At 38.7% G+C, this 14,637-nt stretch overlaps 1 protein-coding gene across 1 annotated transcript in view; it reads left to right on the top strand.

Annotated features, from left to right (window-relative positions):
• Positions 1-14,637, top strand: part of LOC149818339 (subtilisin-like protease SBT5.3) — a 72,060-nt gene that overhangs the window by 25,161 nt on the left and 32,262 nt on the right. The window lies entirely within an intron of this gene.

Raw genomic sequence — 14,637 nt, 5'->3', positions numbered from 1 at the left:
TTTGCAGATGCTAGGAAGGGCCTCTACCCCATCAGGTATCCTACATTCACTCATCATATGCATTGTATCTCAAACCGCTGTATTAGTAACAGACTCCCGTTTTTGTGAGATACATTTTTGTTAGTTAATATCGATTTGTTTGCTATTATGCTCAAGTTCTTCCTTATCGATTTGTAATTTATTGTGCGATATATTTATCGACCTTTTAGATAGTATGGTTTTGTATCGTCGAGTTGTAAGTTATTATGCTGAACTGCCGTATCGATTTTCAATATCTTACAAATCGCTATACATATCGTTTTGTAAGATATTATATGTTTTGTAATATGTATGTGTAAGATATTTGTACACAGACTTTGAAAATGTGTGGATGCAGAAACACATCGTTATACGCATGGCGGGGCAATTTTCGCATGCATATCGTTGCTCTCTCAGCGACTTCTATTGAACTCGCTTTAGAGCCTCGTAGATATTATGAGAGCGTTATCGTCAACACACATGTACGACATGTGTATTTTATTTGCATGGCAAGCGACAAGTCGATGCTCAGTATAAGCAAACATGAAACCGCACTTGCTTTGATACTTTCATTCATTAAATCGTTGCTTTGACTTGCTTAACCCTAGTGGTATCCGTTGTTATATGCATCCTGATTAAATCGTAGTAAACCTATGCCTCTTGGTAACGCAAATTGATATATTGCTTACAAAACATTCCACTGTCTTCTCTTCATTGTTGTTGTCGTTAGGCATCATGGAAGAAAGCAATGATGCACAAACATTCCTTCCAGTTCCATTAAGGAAGCGTGAGTAGCTTTCCATCTCATCAAGCTATCGATGAAGAAGGCATATCGTCTTGTGTACCATTAAGGCATTGTTTGGTTATTGCAGGTAGATCTTGTTCTTACGAAGGTTGGAAACTTATCGATATTTGTAAGACGCTGGGACCTATTGACAAGAATGCTTGTTTGCAGATGCTAGGAAGGGCCACTACCCCATCAGGTATCCTACATTCACTCATCATATGCATTGTATCTCAAACCGCTGTATTAGTAACAGACTCCCGTTTTTGTGAGATACATTTTTGTTAGTTAATATCGATTTGTTTGCTATTATGTTCAAGTTCTTCCTTATCGATTTGTAATTTATTGTGCGATATATTTATCGACCTTTTAGATAGTATGGTTTTATATCGTCAAGTTGTAAGTTATTATACTGAACTGCCGTATCGATTTTCAATATCTTACAAATCGCTATACATATCGATTTGTAAGATATTATATGTTTTGTAATATGTATGTGTAAGATATTTGTACACAGACTTTGAAAACGTGTGGATGCAGAAACACATCGTTATACGCATGGCGGGGCAATTTTCGCATGCATATCGCTGCTCTCTCAGCGACTTCTATTGAACTCGCTTTAGAGCCTCGTGGATATTATGAGAGTGTTATCGTCAACACACATGTACGACATGTGTATTTTATTGGCATGGTAAGCGACAAGTCGATGCTCAGTATAAGCAAACATGAAACCGCACTTGCTTTGATACTTTCATTCATTAAATCGTTGCTTTGACTTGCTTAACCCTAGTGGTATCCGTTGTTATATGCATCCTGATTAAATCGTAGTAAACCTATGCCGCTTGGTAACGCAAATTGATATATTGCTTACAAAATATTTCACTGTCTTCTCTTCATTGTTGTTGTCGTTAGGCATCATGGAAGAAAGCAATGATGCACAAACATTCCTTCCAGTTCCATTAAGGAAGCGTGAGTAGCTTTCCATCTCATCAAGCTATCGATGAAGAAGGCATATCGTCTTGTGTACCATTAAGGCATTGTTTGGTTATTGCAGGTAGATCTTGTTCTTACGAAGGTTGGAAACTTATCGATATTTGTAAGACGCTGGGACCTATTGACAAGAATGCTTGTTTGCAGATGCTAGGAAGGGCCTCTACCCCATCAGATATCCTACATTCACTCATCATATGCATTGTATCTCAAACCGCTGTATTAGTAACAGACTCCCGTTTTGTTAGTTAATATCGATTTGTTTGCTATTTTGCTGCAAACACAAATTGATATATTGCTTAAAACATTGTTGAGCTTAACATCAGGTTGTAATAAAGACGATGTAGCTCAATTAATCAAAAGATCTGGAGAATTGAATATCTATACTTATGACGCAACTGAAGATTTGAACATCTGCACTAACGATGCACATGAAAAGAAGGGTGCAGGCATTAGACCCACTCTTGACTTGAATGTTCCAGTGGAATTAATGCAATTCAATGATGAGGTAGACTACCATGACAGTGCACATAATAAAAGTGTAGGCACCGGGAATGTATACGTAAGTACACTTGACTTGAATGTTCCAGTGGAATTAATGCAATTAAATGATGAGGTAGACTACCATGACAGTGCACATAATAAAAGTGTAGGCACCGGGAATGTACACGTAAGTACACTTGACTTGAATGATCCAGGAGAAGAAATGCAATTCAATAATGAGGTAGATTTTGATGTGAGTACACTTAATAAAACCGTAGGAACTGGGAATGTACATGGAATTACACTTGACTATGTTCCTGTAGAAGGAATGCAGTTTAATAACGAGGAAGATGCATATAAATTTTACAATGATTATGCCTTAAAAGTTGGCTTCAGTGTGAGAAGGTTTTCTTGGTCCAAAAATGCACAGGGTGTCTTGGTTAGAAAGACATATGTTTGTTCCAAGCAAGGTTGGAAGAAATCAATGGAAAATCCAACAAGGAGCATGCCAGAATCAAGATGTGGATGTCAGGCGAGATTGGTTTTGAGAAGACATCCGAATGAGAAATTTGTCGTGCGTACTTTAATCAGTGATCATAATCATGATTTATCTGCATCATTTATGACTCCTATGCTAAGGTCACATCGTAAAGTAACTGTAGCGCATGCTGCAATGGTTGAAATAGCCGATAGCGCCGGCATTGCACCAAGGAAGACATACAATTTGTTTACCCGCATAGATGGTGGTCGCGAAAATGTGTCATTCACACCTTTGGATCTAAGAAACCACTTAAGAAGGAAGAGGACAGATAACATAAAGAACGGAGAAATATGTTGTTTGGTTTGTTACTTACAGAATAAATCAAGCAATGAACATGGTTTCTTTAGTGCAATGCAAGTGGACGAAGATGGATATGCTGTGAATATGTTTTGGGCAGATTCAAAGTCTAGAGTATATTATGAATGCTTCAATGATGTGCTTGTGTTTGATACTACAGTAAAGATTAATATTGAACAGTAGCCATTTGCGCAGTTTGTGGGGGTGAACCATCACACACAGACTTGTATATTAGGCGGTGCTTTTGTGTATGACCAGACCAAGGAAAGCTTTGAGTGGTTGTTCAGAGTATTTACACAGGGAATGAACGGGAAGCATCCTGAAACTGTACTTACAGATGGTGATCACGCAATTGCGGCTGCAGTGCTTCATGTGTGGCCAGATGCACATCATCGCCTATGTTCGTGGCATATCTTTCAAAATGCAGCAAAGAACATAGGACACATATTTAATCAGATACAGGGTTTGACAAAAAGTTTACAAGGTGTGTACTTCATAGAGTAGACGAGGTCATCTTTAAGTCAGATTTGGATAAAATGATTAAGACATACGACCTTACTGACTGTCTGTGGTTACAAAATTTATATGCAGAAAAAGAGAAGTGGGCATTGGCATATGGAAGACAATACTTTTGTGCAGGTATGATAAGCACACAAAGAGCCGAATCTATGCATGTCACCCTGAAGAAAACCTTGTATTCATGTTTAACAATGTTTCGTTTCATGGAACAATATAAATTATTTATAGACGGTCTAAGACAGAATGAGCTTGAACAAGACGTGAAATGCTTCAATACACGACCTCTAACTTTTGGCATGAACATATTGATGCGACCTGCAGCTCTGTATACACTAGCTATATTTGAATGGATCAAGAAAGAGGTATTGCATGTCATGAATTGCAAAATAGAAGGACTCATTGTAAACACCCCAAATTTTCACTCACCTCCCCAACATTTCCACCAAGCATCAACATCCAGCCTCTGAAATCGCTGGAGAGCAAAATGGTCATTTTCTGAGCCGGACCTTGCAAAAGTCCAAATTTCATCTGCAACTCTCAAAATTTCTCTAATTTTAGCTCAGATGTTCAAAATTTTACTCCTGACAGGAGACATACATCTCCAAGTCTTGATTCAAGATTGCATTTCATAAGACATGACATTGCATATCATTGCATGAGCATTTCAAATCACTGCACTGCACAGCATGTCATTTCGAGGTCCAGAACTCTTGATTTCAAAATTTTCAATCCAGATTAGAATTTCAACTCTTTTCAAAATTGATTTCAAAACCCTGGGTCTTCAAAATTATCAATTTTTCCTATTTTACCCCTAGGACTCTGAATTTCAAAATATTTCCTCAGGAAAACCATCTGGATAGTTTTCAATATGGATTTGAGTCACTTCACCTCAGATTTTGCCCTTTTTGACAATTTCAAATATCTTTCTTTTACAAAATCGCCCTACAAGGGCCAACTCTTTCCAAAATTCCTGTTTTGCCCATTAGTCCAGATTTTATGAAAATTCCAAAAAGAAGTTGTGGTTTTATCCTTATTTCAATAAAGAAGCAATGTGGGACCCACACTGAGGTGGTGTCACACAAGCTTTCCTTTTGAAAATTTGAATTTTGAAAAACCCAAAAATATAGGAGCCTTGTCCCCTGGATTGGTGCCACTTGTCTTTTCTCTCTCCTCCCATTTACATGCCATGTGTCAGCATAGGGTTCACCTAGAGTCGGTGCCACATGTCACCCTCCCTCTTCTACCAAGTGTCAGTGTGGGGCTACCTTAAGAAGCCTCCACATGTCTGCCATGTGTCAGTATCCATCCTGCGCCATGTGTCATTTCAAAGACTACCAGAAGATGCCAAGTGTCATAGGTTGTCCTGTCTAGAAAAAGTGGAGTTTGTCTCCTCTGAGGTGGCGCCACTTGAAGTGTGTCTCCTGCAAGGGACACGTGTCAACCCCTCCTTCCTTCTAGAAAAGTAGCCTGACACATGTCCTCCCCCTATTTTTTTCAGAAAAGTAGGAAACATGTGTCACTCCTAAATTCCTACAGAAAAGGTAGGCTTGTCTCCTCTGAGGTGGCGCCATCTGGAGTGTCTTCTGCAGAGGACACATGGCAAGCTCTCATTTCCTCAGAAAAAGCAAGTGCCATGTGTCATTTTCTGCTTTCTTCAGAAAAGCTAGAATTCAAATATTCAAAAATTCCCATAGGTGGCGAAAATCAAGAACTCCTACCTTTTTCATCCTGTCTGAGATGGCGCCACATGGCTTGGCCCACCTTCTCTCCCCTCTGCCACGTGTCATTCTCTGCTTCTTTCAGAAAAAGTAGAGGACACATGTCTTCTCCCTACCTCTTTCAAAAAAGTAGGAGACACATGTCACTCCTGGCCTTCTTCAGAAAAAGCAAACCATTTAAAATTCAAACAGGGCACTAGGTGGCGAAAATCCAGAGCTCTGATTTCCCAGATGGCCTATGAGAGCGCCACATGTCCCTTCCCTCTTTTTCCTCCCTCTTGCCACATGGCATTGTAGGAGCCACCCTGAGGTGGCGCCACATGTCCATCCTCCATTCCTCCAGGGCCAACCTCCATTTGAATTTCAAACTTCCCCCTGAGGTGGCGCCATTTGAGAAAGCCTCTCCAGACATCTGACACTTGTCCGCCACATGTCCAGATCTCCTTTCTCCAGAAAAGGTAGAATTCAAATTCCTCTGAGGTGGCGCCTTCTGAGCCCACTGCTCTGACCTTCTGACATGTGTCAAACACCTTTTGAGGTGGCACCATTCCAGGACTCCACTTGGCTCCATTTTTATTTTTTATTTTATTTTTAATAAAGGTAGCCCACCATGAGGTGGCGCCACCTGAAGACTCCCTACAAAAAGTGAATTTGAAATTCAAACTCCAAGAGAGCACCCTCTGAGGTGGCGTCTTCTGGGAGTTCCCTGCAGAGAGAATCAAGCAAACTTTTGAAAAATTCCAAATTCCCCCTGCTGAGGTGTCTCACCCACAAAATTTCCATTTTTTTTATTTTTCTCAAAAATTAAAACACCTTTTGAGGTGGCGCCACCTGAGGGCTCCCTGCAAAAGACAAATTCGAATTTCAAACCCCTCAGATGACACCCCCTGAGATGGCGCCACATGGAGGGCTCAGATTGAACCTGTTTGAATTTCAAAAATTTTCAGAAAAGTTATAAAAACAAGGGTTCACGCCCAGCCTAAAGGGAGATCATTTTTTTTAGCTCTTGTGAACTTGGAAAATCCGACCTAGCCTTCCTAGAATCAGATTTTGCACCTTGGAAATTGTGCCCCCTTTGGCGCATTGAAGAAGGTGGAGTAGAGCTCGTGCTGTGGCGAATTCAATTCCAACAGAGGTCGATTTTGGTGGACCATCCGAAGCTCGGAGCGAAGGACGAAGGAAGCTCGTGATAGCTGCTCCTTTCAAGAGCTCCTACGCTGCGTAACGAAGCAAGGTGCACTTCTTTTCCCCTTGATGTGATTCTATAATTCGAATCGGGAGTCGTTTGAAGAAAGAGCTCATCCGAGGGATGGATTGAGCTATTCTCATAAAACGACATATATAAAAATGTTTTGTTATGCTTCCTTAATGATTTTTAACATTCATATAGTTAGCTAGGTTTAATTTGCATTTTATTTCATTCATTTAGCATATTTCATGAATTAATTAGGATTAATTTAGCATTTATTTCAATTCTGCTTATTTTCAGTAGGTCTCTGTTTTTGTCAGTCAGTCTACACGTCATTTCATGCATTTGTTTTTTATTAAAAATTCCAAAAAAATCACGGAATGCGCCCTTAGGTGTCCCTGAAATTTTGCCAAAAATTCGGAGGCATTTGAATTTGTTTACTGCGGTAAACATTCAAAATGGCAAGTCGGGTTTTGTTACCCGGGATACGTTTTGAAAATCATTTTCCGACTTGTAAAATCGATATATCCCTCATGGAAGATCCGATTTTCGATCCGAAAGATGTTTTGAACTCGGGAGAATGTCTAGTTTTTATTTTATCAGATTTTTCTGATTTTTTTTATTTCTGACAAAAATCCGAGAGTTCGGGACACGTGTCAGAGCCTAATTTGAGCCTCTAAGATCTTGGATCGAATTAGGGCTATGGTTTCTCTTTGTGTGTTGCTCCAAATCCGAAACTGTAAAAAGTGAAAGTGGTGTCCGAGATGTCCTCTGTTTGAATCTGAAAACCTGTAATTTTTAGAACAGTGTTGACCCCTGCTTCGGATTTTTTTTGTCAGCCCCTTGTTTTGCTACATTTGTCTGTTCTGTTAGTTTAGGCAGAAATAGTTATATTTTTATTTGTGTTTCCGTTGATCAAATGCCGAAGTCATAAACATGAAAGTTGTTCATGTAGGTGTCATGCATAACTCTGATTAATTTCATAAATTTTCATGGCCGTTTTGTATTTTTTTAGCATTTTACATCAGATTAGTGTGATTTTTACCTCTGTCAGAACTAAATCCCTGTTATTGAACTCACCATGGCTCAAATCCCGAGGCTGTAAAAACCAAAAATGTTCCATTTCGGGTCTTTTAGCAGTCTGCAAAATATCAGAAGTTTCCATGGTGTAAATCTTGCATTATCATATTAGGCATTGCATTTGGTTCGGATCCATAGGCAAAATCCATCATTTTAGGACTTTCCTTGAATTTTAGCATTTAAATCATATCATTTCGTGATTTTTAGCATTCTAGGTTGTTTATCAGAGTGTTTAGATGCTTCATACCGAATTTGGTGCAATTTGGAATCCATTTGAGGTTCAGATCATCCATAATACCAAAATAGGGTCCCGCAGGACCCAGATCCAAGCGAAAAACAAGCGAAAATCGTTATTTTTGATAAATTGCGAAATACCAAATTCTGATTTTACAGTCCTAATGTGTTTAGCAGCATGTCATCATGTCTCTTACTACATTTCATCATCATTTGATTCACTTGGAACTTCAAAATCTCAATTTTACCAAGTTTTCCTTCAAAAAACCCTAATTTTAAAGATATAACTTTATAATTAGGGGTATTTTGGTCATTTTAACCTTAATTCCGAATTTCAAATTGTTTTTCACTGAATTTCTAGCATTTTCATCATTTCAAAATATCAAGGAAGCACGAGAATAGGGTTTATATCCAATTAAATCCAATAATTTCATAATATTATTGGAAAATCTTGGAAAAACCCACATATTTGAGTTAACCCAATTTCAAGTTTGGCAGGAACAATCAAAAGAAGGAGCTGAAGTCTGCAAATTTCTTTTATTTCCTTTATTTAGTGATGTAATAATGTAAATTTTGGAATAAGAGATTTAATTTCCTGCTTAGACTAGGATGCATGTCATATAGTTTGAATTTATGCAATATCCTGATTATATGATTCATGCATTTTATTTCAAAAGCACTATGGATGTTCACGAATGGCACGTGCACCAACTCTTAGGGAGTTGATGGACTCGGTGGGATCCATATTTACGTCCCTAGTCGGAATATAGACGAGACCCAGATCCATCATCTTTCTACTAGTCACATTGAGCCTACACTCTTAGGCTATCTTAAAATGCACATCATATTTCCAAAGTTTTCAAAATTATGTGCATCAAATCAACTAAATTCTGAACATATTCATGGCCACAGTCAGGATATGTGAAGGATTTATCTTGACTTAATGTACATTTTCCAACAAATCCCTTAGAAAATCTTTTCAAAGTGCATTCATTCACTCATGACATTTACATCATGAAATCATTGATTTTCTCAAGATTTTCTCAAGAAAACTTCATTCTTAAGAAATCGATTTCTCAAGAAATTCTAAGGATTTTTCAAAATCGGTTTTCCAAAGACAAGTTTTTCCACAGTTTTCCTAGGAAAATGATATTTTCTTAAGATATTCAAAAGAGTTTTCCAATCTTTCTTCAAGATCCAAAATCGATTTCCAAGTATTTAAAAAGGTAAAATTCCCAGGATTTCGATTCCCCAAGTTTTGAATTTCCTTCTCCAATGAGTTTTCCTATAAATTTTCCATCATTTTCCTAAGAAAACTCTCAAAGTCCAAGTTTTCCTAAGAAGTGCTTCCCTTTTCAAAAAGTCCATCTTTTCTCAAGAATCACTTCCATTTTCCCAAGATTTTCAACTATTTCTGAATTTTCCACATCTTTATAAGTTTTCTCATGTTTTCAAAAACCCCTTTTTATCTGAGTTTCCTGAGAAATTGACCTCTTTCCTGAGAGATTCTTTCCAACTCCAAATGTTTTCTAAGCATACATCATGTTTTCCAACTGGCATTTTCCAAAATCTCATAGCACATGCCTGAATTCTCTATGCATTTAGGATAGAACATAACTTTGATAATTTCGCTAAGTCAAGCATAGTTTTGGTCCTTGGTTCGATTACCCCTGTTAAAGGCGGCAGGAACGGTCGAACCTCGTACCGACAGGTCGAGCCCCATCCCATGGATTTTCCCGCAATTTTCAAAAACGGAGGCGAGTATTTCAAAACATTTTCCAAAATCCGGTCAAAGTTTGAATCGCGAAAGCGTTTCCTCTTTCTCTCTTCCGCAAGGAAGGGAAGACGGGGGAAAAATTTTGCGACGATAACACTCATGCAAACCGAGAATATGTACAAATACCATATTTTTTGTCAGGGCGAAAAGCATCAGGAAAGGCAAGAAGCACATGTCACGTACAATGTTGACAACGGAAGGGTAGAATGTTCGTACAAAATGTATGAATTCAAAGGTATTCTATGTTGTCATGCATTAAAGGCACTCAATCAAGAGAAGATACAATAAATACCTGAGTCTTACGTAATGCGAAGATGGACGAGACGCGTGAAGATTGAAATGCTCGTTATGGACAATGCGAGTAAATTTGGTGTTGACGAGAAGTGTCACATAGCCTCCTGTTACCAACAACTGTGTAGGTCATTCATGCATGTTGCTGATTTGGCATCGAGAAGTGAAGAAGGTTATGCATGTGTGAGAAAAGTTGCAACGGAGTTACTTGAAAACGTGGAGTTAATTCACATTAAGTCCGTTGCAGCGAATGAATATCAGCCGAAGATAATGGGATCGAACAGCGTAGGTCAAAATCATGTTTCGCTTGACACTCCCGAGAAGTTGCGCCGAAGCGTAAACATTATCTTCAACAAGTCAGTAGTGAACGTTGTTGATTATGATAGACATATTCATGAAGCGAAGGGTATCAAAAGAAAACATGCCTCTGATCGCAGTCGTCGGAGGGCAAAGGGTGCAATAGAATTGGTTGGCAAGAAAAGGACTAAGAAACAACCAACCTGTAATAAAAAACAACAAAGCCCTTCGAATGAACAAGTATGTAAGACATTATATTGCTTCTCATTACATCAAGCTTGTCAATATCTAACTCGTGTAATGTCCAACATGCAGCAATACCCTACAGAAGTACCAGCAAACGTTGAAACCTCCATTCCTCCTGACCAGATTTCCGGCAACGATTGCTTGAGTTTTACAAGTCTTTTGGTATGTAATCAATGTTGTGAGGAGGTATGCTTTTATTGTGAAACTTAATACAGTGTCTTATATTTTCTCTTTCATGACAGGCTCTGATGCATTCGACAGATAGGTATGGGACGCAGGAATCCCGTGTGGGCTATTAATGTAGTTGTCATGCGTCTTTGCATGACCCGAAGTCAACAATGTCGGATTTGTTAAGAGTTTATAGCGATTTGTCATTGACGACTTGTGGTCCGTTGTTGGGTTTGCTTAAATCGAGAGATAGCGATTTGTGGCTTCCGCTGGAAGTTGATTCCTGACATCACTGAACGACGATTTGTGGTTATCGTTGAATAGCGATTTGTGGCATCGCAGCATAGTAATTTGAGGGTATTGTTCGAATGTCAAGCTAAGCGGGCTGAAAAAGGTTGTTCAAGTAAGTTTTTTTGTGGCATTGATAAAGGTTGCGATTCATTTTATGATCTGAGTAAGCTATCACCGCGCAGGTGATAGCCTACTTAGATCATAAAATGAAGCGCAACCTTGCTCAATGCCCCAAAAAAACTTACTTGAACAACCTTTCTTATCCCGCTTAGATCGACAGTCGAACAATACCCTCAAATCACTATGCTGCGATGCCACAAATCGCTATTCAACAATAACCACAAATCGCCATACAATGATGTCATCAATCGACTTCCTGTAGAAGCAAAAAATCGCTAACAGCCGCTACTCATAAATCACTCTCCGACTCACAGCACAAAGTATCCAGCGATGGCAACAAATCCTTGTCCAGATGATAGCACATTCGCTTTCCCGCATTAACCATAACTGTCTACGCAGAGAATACGAACTCTACTTACGCAGCTCCAAGCGATAATCACTAATCGAAGCTTACACTTCTTCGGCGCCATGCCTGGACGAACAGAGATCAACCATGGAACAAAGAAGGAATTCCAGTCAATTTACCAACTTTAGTTGGCAAAGCTATGACCTAGCGCCGATTCAACTTCTTCTCCAGCAAATCTTTCGTGTTCCCGACACCTCCAATTGCCTTTTGAAATCATTATTGTTATCTTGTGAAAAGTTGTATCCATATATTATAAATAAAAGGCTACTCAATGTGTCTTTTCTCTTCCTCACTTCATTTCTTAAGAGGTAAGTAAACCTCTTCATCTGGTACAAGGGGAACTTTGTTCGCTTTAACAGTGGAAGTGCAAGTGTGAGTGGTACTCCACAATTTCTCACAATCGCTATGTAGTTCAACCCGTGGGATCTTTCCGATTCGTGGGGTTTTTATCAACAAACTTTCATTATCGCGTTATACTAGAATCATTTAACACCGCAAATCGGTGTTGACTAACACCCTTTACAAAGGCCGAGTATTGCTGCACAAATCGCTTTCCCGCGATAACCACAACTTGCTATGCAGCGAATATGAAGTCGAATTACGCAGTTCCAACGGATAACCATAAATGTTTGATTTATCGTACAGTATTCATTGATCATGTTGGTTGAGCAGTATATCTTTTAGGTAATAAATAGTCGCACAAGTACTGGAAGTTGTTTTTGTCTTCTACTTCGTGAACCAGCAACAATCAAACCGACGGTTCCTTCATAAACCTGGCGATCCGCCCTCGAACATAGAAAATTGTGGTCGGTGACGCAGACAAAGACAGCTACACGACCAACAATGGCGAATCATGGGTATATTGTCTACACATCATCTACATGTTCAGCAAAATCCGTCTCTTTCATGTCATTTTTTTGCGATTTGTTTTTGTGTACTATATAATGTAATTTCAATATCGTTCGTTGCAATGTTCGCATTCATTTCAGTCGAACATCCACCAACGAAGTTGGGGGAAAACTTAGTCAATCACTCCTGGAGGACATCAACCAAATGCGCAGTGAATTCGCACAATACAACATGATCAGTAATTTTGTTAGTATGAAACTAGTAGCAGTTTTCTATATACGTAAGCCATGTGTATGTGCGTTAACAACAACATATTTGCTGCAAACAGACTATATCCAATTTCGTCAGTTATATTAAAAACAACGCACCAAGCCAGACTGTAAGCGTCGTCAGTCCGTATTTCATGGTATATCGGTTGTATTTTATGTTGCTTTTCATTATTGATTTAGTCCAATTGATTCGTATGTTAATGTTGGTGTTAGCAATGTTTTAGTTTGCAGACTATCTTATGCTGTTTGCCATATTCCAGTGGATTTCAAGACGGCATACCTTATTGGGTTAACGGTAATCACTGTAGAGACCTTTTGGCAAGTGAAAAGGTAAGCAAACAAACCTAGAGTGCAATATTACAGCATAACAGTGCTAACAACATTTTTTTGATCTATTTGCAGATATTGATTCCTACACTCTGGCAATCTGAAAAGCATTGGGTCTTATACGTGATGGATTTACACGAAAAACAACTATGGTGTTACAATTCGTTGGAAGTTGACAGTGGTTTACGGCTAGACATTTCCCATCTCGTAAGTTTCAATATCTATGTGAGGAACAAGTCGTGTACTGGGGTCATGAATTTACTGTCAGTCGCATTATTCTCAGATCGGTTTCCTCAAAGCCATTTTGGGAGTCGATGTTAGCGAGTGGATCTATCGCACGGCATGCCATGCTCCTTTACAAGATAATGGCATTGATTGCGGCATATTTGTAATGAAGTACATTGAAGCGATATACAATGGTGCAGAACTTTGTTTCGACGGTGTATGCCATTTCTTCGCCTCTGTTATTGGGGATTAAGTGCATGTCTATTGCTTCTACTTTACAATCTGTTTTTGCAGGTTGATATACTCGGATTCCGTGAAGAACTCTGCAAAAAATTGACGTCTTTTCTAATTGCGGAGGAGAAACAAACGGCAGCCTCGCGAGGATTTAAAAAGCTTGTAATTGATAAAAGATGTGCGCTCAACCCGCGTGATTGACAGTCGCAGAGTGAGACTGCGATGTATGCAATGAACAAAGACTTCTAATGTTTGAAATGATAATATTGAACATCGCTATGAAATGTTGTATGCTTAAACATCGCTTTATTGCTGGCATATGAAAAAGGTGGTGAATAAGAGCCATTAATGTCGCTTTCATATTTTACGAATAGTACAAAGCGATACGCTTGGTGGTCTAACGTCAACTACACTGCTACCACCATGAAAACTTGTGTACGTCATTTGAAAATTTCTTAAATTTTAAATGATGTTTCCTTCAATTATGATCTTGCAGACATATAAAAAAAAGTATAAACGGATATGACAACTGCGTCGAAGTCGCCTATATAATCGATTCAAGAACAAGTCGTTTATGCAGGAATTGTCGATTTGACGGTTCCTTATTCGCGAAGCAAAGTGGAACTGTGTGTTGTGTCATTCAAATATTAATGAAACGTCCTATCACCCTCCGTCAGTTTCATTAAACCAAAAGCAAATCTTCAGTAAAAATGCACTCTGCATTAATGAAATTGAATAATGTCATGCCAGAGGGCTATTCTCAATAGTAATCAATGTGATTGGACCGAATCGCTTGATCTCAAATAAATCCACAAGTACGTCCACACGCGTCCCAAGAAATCGCCTTAGGTGTACATTATCGTAGGTTCAACAATACAGCGATTTCTGAGAACAAACCTTTCTCATTGTTAAAATCAACGAATGTGATTTTTAGAAATATCTTTCGCACTACAGTATTTTTCATTACTGAAGAACAACTTTTACCAGCATTGGGTATGCGTATACAATAATGTCATGCCAGAGGGCTATTCTCAATAGTAATCAATGTGATTGGACCGAATTTTTCGATCTCAAACTAATCCACAAGTACGTCCACACGCATCCCAAGAAATTGCCTTAGGTGTACATTATCGTAGGTTCAGCAATACAGCGATTTCTGAGAACAAACCTTTCTTATTGATAAGTTCACCGAATGCGATTTTTAGAAATATCTTTGGCCGTACAGTATTTTTCATTACTGAAGAACAACTTTTACCAACATTGGTTATGCGTATACAACACAAA

Source organism: Nuphar pumila, chromosome 13 (genome assembly GCF_984573655.1).
Source record: "Nuphar pumila chromosome 13, dmNupPumi1.hap1.1, whole genome shotgun sequence".
Taxonomy (NCBI): domain Eukaryota; kingdom Viridiplantae; phylum Streptophyta; class Magnoliopsida; order Nymphaeales; family Nymphaeaceae; genus Nuphar; species Nuphar pumila.
Note: the sequence above shows the minus strand (reverse complement) of the source record. Positions and strands in the feature narration are given on the sequence as shown.